This window comes from Agelaius phoeniceus, chromosome 13 (assembly GCF_051311805.1).
Source record: "Agelaius phoeniceus isolate bAgePho1 chromosome 13, bAgePho1.hap1, whole genome shotgun sequence".
Classification (NCBI taxonomy): Eukaryota; Metazoa; Chordata; class Aves; order Passeriformes; family Icteridae; genus Agelaius; species Agelaius phoeniceus.
Genome location: NC_135277.1, coordinates 11,346,016 through 11,354,845, shown reverse-complemented (window position 1 = coordinate 11,354,845; position 8,830 = coordinate 11,346,016). Strand labels below are relative to the sequence as shown.

At 40.6% G+C, this 8,830-nt stretch overlaps 1 protein-coding gene across 1 annotated transcript in view; it reads left to right on the top strand.

Moving 5' to 3' along the window:
* The first annotated feature begins 269 nt into the window (after positions 1-269).
* Positions 270-8,830, top strand: part of SEMA6D (semaphorin 6D) — a 342,631-nt gene continuing 334,070 nt past the window's right edge. Inside the window, exon 1 of the mRNA XM_077185497.1 lies at positions 270-316. The gene's annotated coding sequence lies outside the window, so the exon portion shown is untranslated. The remainder of the gene's footprint in view (positions 317-8,830) is intronic.

The window sequence follows — 8,830 nt, the reverse complement described above, 5'->3', positions numbered from 1 at the left end:
GCCAAGGACACAGTGTTAAAGTCCAGGATTTTGGGGGCAGAGTTTTGGTGAAACAGGAACCACCCAAACCTTCAGCAAAATAATTCTTTGCTGCTGGTGCTCATCATTTTGCTTGCCACCATTGACAAAATACTTTGGAATAGGATGTGTTTACAGCCTTTCTACCTGCACACTGAGCATCCTCAGCATTTCATAAGCTCCAACAACCTCTAAATATTTAGGTACTTACACAAAGTATTTGACTTCTAGAAATGAGCTTCTGCTACTATTGGCACTGTCTACTGAAGCAGAACAGCAAAACCCGAAGTCTGCAAAGGTAAAACTCAAGTTATTAATCTGCTGGTTATGTTTCTCAGAATGAAGAGGAAGTATGAATTACAATTATTTCAATTTTTTACGTCTGTACCCTTGGCAGTTGCTGACGCATCTCTCCCAGTGAGGTCAGGCTGGGATCTTTCAGGATTTCATGCAAATTAAATGACTGTAATTCTCAGAGTGTTGCTATTATCTATTATCTATTATTTGTGTTGCATACCTTTTGATTTTCCTAGCAAGTCCTTCTGTTATTTAGTGTGAACTATTTTTTCTTGCTGTAATTGGCAGTGATGACTACCTTGTGCCTACGCTATATGTGGGTTTTATCTCCCCTCTCTCATTTCTTGATGCCAAGGGGACTAACATGTGCCATGTTGGTTAATATTTTTTTTTATAAATCTCTTTTTCTTTTCAATTTTATTCCATGCAATTCCTATGACTGTCACGCTTCCCCTGTAGGTTTCTTGGTAACAAAATCGAAGTAATAATTTCTCTTGATGAATAGTAAATTCACAGATAGTTGAATATTGAGATCAAATTCTTACCAGTTCTGGATTGAATTCAGAAAATAGTTTAAACTGATTAGCATATGGAAAAGTTGAAATGTTCTAAAAGAAGTATTTGGGCATTTAAAAGTTGGGTTTTATTTGAAAACTGAGTTTAAATTCACAGCTTAAAGGAAAATGTTTAAACTCAAGTTTAAACAAAGCCTTTAATCACTGCAAAATATTAGAGTGAATGGAACACTTCATAAGGGCTGCAAACAATTCTTCTGCCCACCCCAAAATGAGGGATCAGCTGGACTGGACACCATTCTGAGGGGGGAAGGTGCCATACATCACAGCAAACCAGAAAATCTGCAGTGCTTGTCCTTGCTGTTTGCCAAGGGGTGTGGCTGGACAGAAACTCCCCCCTCACCCCTCTCCAGTGTCTCATAGATTGTGTAAGTGTGTTAATGCTGTGTTGCAAAAGATACACTACTTCTTGTTAGTGGTTTTGGATGTTGAATGCATTTACACAGGAGCAAAATCAGGATAAAATGAAACTAAGTCTGTTAAATTGGTTGGTGTTTTAGTCTTTTTCTCCAGGTAAAGATCCTTAGTGGTGTAATGTGGCTGCAACTCATTAGAGCCCAGCTACACAACTATTATGTTAAAGTATATTGAAGTCAGTGGAGTGATGCAGCTATGCTCTGGCAGAGGATCTGCTCTGCTTTTTGCCATCATTTGCTCTGCTGAACTGAGTAAATATGGCAATTTCTTGGATTGTCAGTAAGAAGGTCACTTTTACTCCTCAGTTCCTCTTCATCCACTCTACTTCAATCATTCAGTTCCAACTTTGAAACTTTTTCTCTTTAGATTTGACTCTATGGCCAGTGAAGGGGAAAAAAAGGTCACCAGTACATGTAAAACATACATATGCCCATGGCAAACAAAGGAACTTCTGGTTCTGTTGCAAATAGCAAATAAGGCATGCTGCTGCCTTTGACTTCCTACTTCAGACACCTGTGGTCCATGTACAGTCCAATAAAGAACCTCCTTCAGATCAAGACACAGCTTGCAGACAAGACCAAACCTCATTCTCTGCATGGAGAGCCACACTGTCCCTCCAAGGCTCCTCGTATGAGATTCAGTTGCCTGAATATAAGATTGCAGTGGTGTTTTCTGAGCCTAAGTGGAGGTGCTGGGCCTCCAGGTTCATCCCAGCATTTCTGGATTTCCCTGGGTCTTGTGCCATATCTGCTAGCTACATCCAGATGATTTGGATACTCTAGGACATTTAAATAACACTGTTGGTTCGAGGGCCTTTAGTCCTTCAATATTGTCTCATGGTTCTGCAGGTTTTGGTGCAATATCCCCTCAGCTCTCTGTAATAGTCCTGTGATTTTCACAAGTGCTTGCAATCATTTGTGATTTGTGCCCCTGACTTCAAAGCCCATGTGCTCAGCAGCCATCCCACTGCCTTTCACTCACTCCCTTTGCATTCTGTATGGGGTAGAGGCTGCACACAGCTGCCTGGCAATCTCCATCTGCCCAGCACAGAGGAGGAGCAGGCAGATTAATCCCTTTCCTCCACTCCTTATTGAGCAATTAGGCCACTAAATAAGATCTTGTTTACTGATACCCGAAGAGGCTGTGATTTACTGGGTCTTGGAATAAATTTACGTTCATAAGGAGATAGCCAGAGGCAAGTCTGGAGTTTTAGCAGTGGCTAATTTGTAGCTTCACTCTTGGGATGGGAACAGAATTTTAAAAGTAAAGCATAAAGCAATGTGTTTAAAATCCCTAGTCCAAAATAAAATATGAATGTTTGCTTCAAAAAACTGTACAAAAAAAAAATCCTCACTATAGGGCCCATCCTTGATGTAATTGGAATCATTACCAGCATGGCTACAGCTTACCCAGGGTTCCTCTGTGGGGGCTGTGCCTTTTGGTGGGGTAGAGGCAAGGCAGCTGGAGTGGTCCAAGGGCTGAACAATGCTGGTTTCTGCACTGCTGCTCCTTTTCAGTAAGAATTTTGCTTTTTGCTGTGAAATGTTCTATGTTCAGGGCCAGACTGATACCTTCTCATGTGGTATCCATAAAGACCAGCTGTACCAGGTAGAAACTAACAAATGAGTTGTAGCTATCTCTGTATTTTTTACAGGTCATAAATAGCAATATTTTGTCATTCTGTTTTTATTTCATCTTGTCAAGCAGTGTTCTCTAGAATTATCTTGCATGTCTTCTGACAAATGCTGAGTATGTCTGCTCTGTTTTAATCCTGTGCACTTTCAGTAGAGAACCTCAAATTGATCTGTTGACTAGAAAGTGGATTTAGCGTCCGATTTGAAGTAGCTGCTTATTCAACTCTGGGACAAGAACAGTAATGACTGAAGGTTGTTATCGGTTGATTGTTGCTGAGTGGTTTAAGTGAAATGAGGTTTTGGAGGATCAGTCAATTTTCCTGTGGACTGCTTTCCATGTAGCATTTGGCACCTTTGCTGGCCCCTGCTAGTGCAGTGTTCAATGTACCATGGAAAATCACCCTCCTGGGTCAGGTGTGAGGAATATTGGCAAGATGGGGGTGGAGAGGGGAGCTGCGTTGTTGTTGTTTGTGTTTCATCTGTTGTTTCTATGCCTGAAGTCCTTTAGCAAAAACCTCAAAGCATCACTCAGAAAGACTACATTAACATAAGGTATTTACAAACCAAAGGAACTCTCCTTCCAGGGTTGTTTTAGAAGTGTTATCAATGGTGATATGTAAATAAGGAAGCAACCAGAAGAACAAGTAGCCCAGCTGACTCAGTTTAATTGGAAGTATTACAAAATGGGGATGGAGCATAGTTATTGAAAGGAAAAGGACAAAATGGGTAAAAAAATAATGGCAGTGGTAAGCAGCTGCAGCAATACAGGCTAAGGAAAATTGCTTTTATTTTTTCTTTTTTGTTTGGCTAGTTTATTGGTTTTATAATTAATTACACAGAGATACAAGAGAAAAAACAACAGCAAAGGCCTGCAGTGAAATACTGTGGATATTTATAATGCTGTGGAAATGCACAAATGCTCAAATACATTGTCCCATTCTGACTGGAGGTTCACAGCTATAACCTGGCTTATCTCTTCACATCTCACACCAATGAATTTAAGTCTGCAGAGGATAAAAATGATTGTGCATTTTGCTCAAGCACATTTGCAATCCATCTTGTAAAATAAGAAAAAACCCCTCTCAGCTATGGGAATACTCAACAGTCTCGTTAATTTTCAGAAGTCTCCAGTGGGACATCATTTTCTTTTATCTTCTCACAAATGGCCTATAGAATCATACGCATCTTGTGCTGCTTTGGTATTGAGTGTGCTATAGTTATATATTATTTAACATTTTGGCCAAGTTTTGGTTTCATGAACAATTTATCTTCTACTGTGCATTTCTGCCCTTATGATTAATGAAGGTTACCAGCCTGTGATTGCAAAGTGCCCTAGGTTCTCTCTCCTACCTAATCCTCTTTAAGTGGATTTTGGTCTAATTTTTTTCTATTCCTTCCTTTGAGCTAATAATTCTCCTCACAGGTGCTGAATAATGTCTTCATGCTGCATATTGCTCTGCTAGTGTCCATAGGGAAGCCACAAAGCTCACTGATGCTGTCATGCCCTGTATTTATTGTCAGGAATTCTGGTAATGCAAAGTGCCTGGGGTCAAAGGGGCTGCGGCTCTTAGTTTATATTTACAGAGATTCTACAGCTTTTCTGATTTATTGACTTCTGTGATCAGTTTGACAAATGAAGACATACTGAATCCATAAAAGAAATAATAATTTTCAGTCTCACAGTGAACCGTTGCTAGTGTAGGGTGTTGTATAATAGCCTGTTATTCAGCTATTCCCCAGTTTCCACGGGAAAAAATAATTAGTGTTTTAAGACTAACCTCCTTAGGCTCTTTTTTAATGGACTATGAAAAGTATATTTGCCTTACTTTCACAGCTCAGATATTTCAAAGGAGTAGTCAGAACAAAATAGCATGTACAGTAAGTATTTTATAACCTGTGAAGAATGATCCTGATGTGAGGCTCTTTGTTTTTCCAAGTGCAGATGTGGTTTTTAGCACTTTCTTGGTTGTGGTGTAGGTGGGTTTTTCTCTGCTTTTGGTAGAGTTCCCCTGTTACCTCTGTCCCAGTATGTTTGCAGCTGTGTGGGGGATTTCCATGAGGTTCTTGTGTAAGTTTCTCCCAGAATGAAATATCAAGCTGAGGCTAAACTGTGAAATTAGTGTGTAAGCCAATTCAGCTGGGGCTTATTGGCTAAATGGTCGGAGAGAAAACTCCAGCTTGTATTTCTCTAGAGTGAGGTTCTGCATCTCACTTAGAACAAATGAAACCACACTGATCTGTGCAGACTAAGAGGGCTGTGCTTTACCTTGGGAGGTTGCCAGGCCTTGGTGAGTGGCACTGCCTTCTCTGTATGAGTCAGCTGCAGGGATCCATCCCGTGAGTCCTCGCTGGAGTGCCAGGGTGATGGGGGTCCTTGGGTCAGCAGCCACTGCCTCCAGCACCCACCATGGGCAGTGCAGCACTTTGCATCTGTGTGGTTTTGCCTTGCACTCCTTGTTTTTCTATCAGCACACACACGTGACACATGCCCAGGCCCTCATGTGCACATGCAGTGTGTGCCTGTTTCGTGAGGCTGTAGGAAAATGACTCAGTTGTGGTGTAAAAGTAGGTGGAAATCCATGCATCCACACAAACATCTGTCAGGCAGGTGTGGGAGTTGCAGCCTTTTCATAAGTAAGTTATTACTATCTCACTTTTTTGAACAGCTTAATAAAAAAAAAAAAATCCCTTTCCACCGTGTGAGATGATGTTCAGAGCAGCACAGAGTTCTAATGGCTGATTTCAATAATAAAGACAACAGGGGACTAAAAGGTGCAGTGCAGGAGGCTGGGAAACACATTCCTTTCCCCAGAGGGTGTACTTAGCTCTGTGCCTTTGATCACTTGAGAAGTATCATTAGAGCACAAAATGGCAGGCACTAGGGAACATTATGGCAATTATAATGTGAGAGTTTAAAAAAAAAAATCAAAAGAAGTTTGAACTTATTTTGGAGTTTACTCCCATGAAGCTCTGATCACAGCTGAAGGATAAAATGCTCTAATAGATAAAATATAGAAACTCCAGTGGGACTATTCTTTGGATATTGACTCCCAACTTAGCTCTGGTACAGAACAGGTTATATTTACAGGTTCAAGGAATCTAATCTGTGTACACACTTCACCATTACTTGCTATTTGTACTGCAGTAGCACCTGCAAGCCCTTGCTACTCAACGAGATCCCATTGTGCTAAGGACTGTAGAAATATGGAAGAAAAAAAAAAACACAGGCCATGGGACAAAAAAGGCTCAGAAAGCCTTTAGACCACGAGGCTCCAACTTAGTAGCTTGCACTTGGAAAATCAAAGTATTTGTCGTAATACCTTGCAAATCACTGTAGAAATATTGCTGTATCTTATTATCACATACTGTTATGGAGTGGGTTTATGTTCTGATTTCTTAGTTCTAGAGAACAGAGGAATTCAAACAACAGTGCTTGTTCTGAGGGTTTTTTAGTAGTGCCTTGGCAACACAAAACCAGATTTTGCTCCACTGTGACCTCGAAAAAACCACGTTTTCAGACAGAGGAGCTGCTCTAGGTTGGGGCAGCAGGCCACAGGAGGTAATATTTGTATACATTCCTGCAGTGTCCCAGGACTTAAGCTGACAGAAAAGGCCATACCCACTTTCTCTTTCCTGTGGTGCAACATGCCTGTTCTAGCAATCAGGGGTCTGTGTGTTTGTAGGTGTGAATAGGAACAGGAGCTGGGGATTTTCACACAACTTCAAGCTTTCCCTTCAGCGTTCTGAAAACATACTGTATGGTGTTAAGTAAAAAGTCTAGGTCACTAATAGAGCAAAATGCAAGACTAATATAAAACAAGACAACTGCAGACTCAGAGGGGCCTTGTGCTTTTACCTATAAGATGTCCAGAGAAACCTGGCACAAGCACCAAGCTAATGCAGCACTCTTGTGTCACCTGCATGCTCCTTGTCTGTACTGCACAAAATAAGCACAGCTTCTAAATATGCCTTTTACTGCCTCGGCACAAGCTGCATCGATTGTGCTCACATGCAACATCCTTAACATAAACTACAGCAGAGTTAAAATGAGAGAAATAACCCAGTTTGCTTCTGCAGACGGTGAGTGGGGGGTGTTAAAGTTCCAATTGGGCACATATGGAACAAATCTTGTTGTAACATAGCAAAAGAAAGCATTTCAAAGAAACCATCTTATCATCATCATCAACCAAAACAGGCAGCCCACACAGCTTTGGCATCTCAATTTTCTGCTCATTTTCTTTTGTCTGTATCAGATGTGTTGCCTATTTTCAGTAGTTCATAGATGTCCCACTGTGATAGGAGCTTGGAGAGCAGCAAGCACAGCCCATTTTCAGAGTTAGAATTGTTTCTCCTTTTACTGGTCCCTCTACCCTTTCTTTCTGCAGCCACTCAAACATTGTGGAGCTGGTGGCATATAAAGCTACATAATGCTTATCTTCTGGCTTACTTGACTGAGAAGACTTCCCGCTGGAAAAGCTGTCAGCATTTCATAGGGAATGGCTGGAATGAGTTTCAATACTGGTACTCCAGTTTCAGAACTGGTTCAATTCAGAACTGGTTTCATCTCTTTTTCTTGCCACTTCTAAATGGCAGATATATGCAGTTGGTTGGTACATAAGAAATGCCATAGAAGAGGTCATTAGTTATGGAGGTACCACACACATCAGCACCTGATAAAGGAGCAGGAGACTACTGTGTTTTTCCAAAAGTCTCTCCAAACCTTTACTGTAATGACAAATCACTTGATTCTGTTTGCATTGCTTCTGCCTTTTATGAATGGGATATTATTTCTTTCTTTGCTTTTGTGCCCTAGTGTCTCTTACTTATTGATGTATCTGTTCCCATTACCCACAGCTTTTGGATTTTTGCCTTTTACGCATGAGTGGTCTGAGATCTGCAGCCTCACTTCACACTGAGCTCCTGTTTTGGTGTCTAACTTACCATATGTTCCAGTGGGGAATTAATTGCTTCTGTATCTTTTTGGGCCTGCTACTGAATGATTTGCCAAAGAGACACTGGAAAGTAGAGCGAGCTATTTCTCCAAGCTCTTATCTCCTAACTGAAGGACTGGATCACACTTCACCACTCACAGTATTATAATAAGTTTTAATTCATTAATGTTTTTGAAAGATCTTGTAAACCTCTTAGGAGCAGAGCTTTGAGAGTACAAAATGCTATTTTATTCATGAACTTCTAAAACCTTTTGTACTTCGAATTCATTTTAAAAAAAAGCACAAGTAAGACAGAGAATGTAATAGATGACAAAGTTGGACATTTGCAATCTCAATATTTCAATGTAATTAGGGAAAGAAAATACTGGGAACACAAAGTCATTCATGTGACAGTGTAAGAGTGAAAACAGACTAAGCAAAAATGATAAGGATACCATAGTGCTGCCCTTACACAAATCCAGGTTATTTCCATCTGAAGTATTTTCATGTTAATTCTTTTTCCCTCACCAGATTTTAGGGCCTTGAGAGCAAAGGCCAAAGCAGTCAGATAGTTTCCTTCATTCCAGAAAACATAACCTTTGCCATTAGCACCTTCTGCATTGGAATAATTGAAAGGAAATTGTATTGGAGCTCAGGACTGCTTGTTTTAGTGGACCAGAAGAGGGCAAATAAAGATCATGCAAAACCAGAGGTTTTAGGAAAACAGGAGCCAAGAGTAAATACGTCCAACATCTTTGGAAGCTGGAGAGGGCAAAATCATAAATCTTGGGAAATGTTCTTCGTCAGCATTTCCTACTTGAATATAGATCACTATAACCTGCACTTTGAAAAGAGTTTCTGTCTCTCAAAAAACCCCAAACTTCAGGATGCTCTCTGCAGCACAGAAGGTAACCACAACAGGCCAGGATATAGTGAGCTAATGCCCTTCCTGAACCAT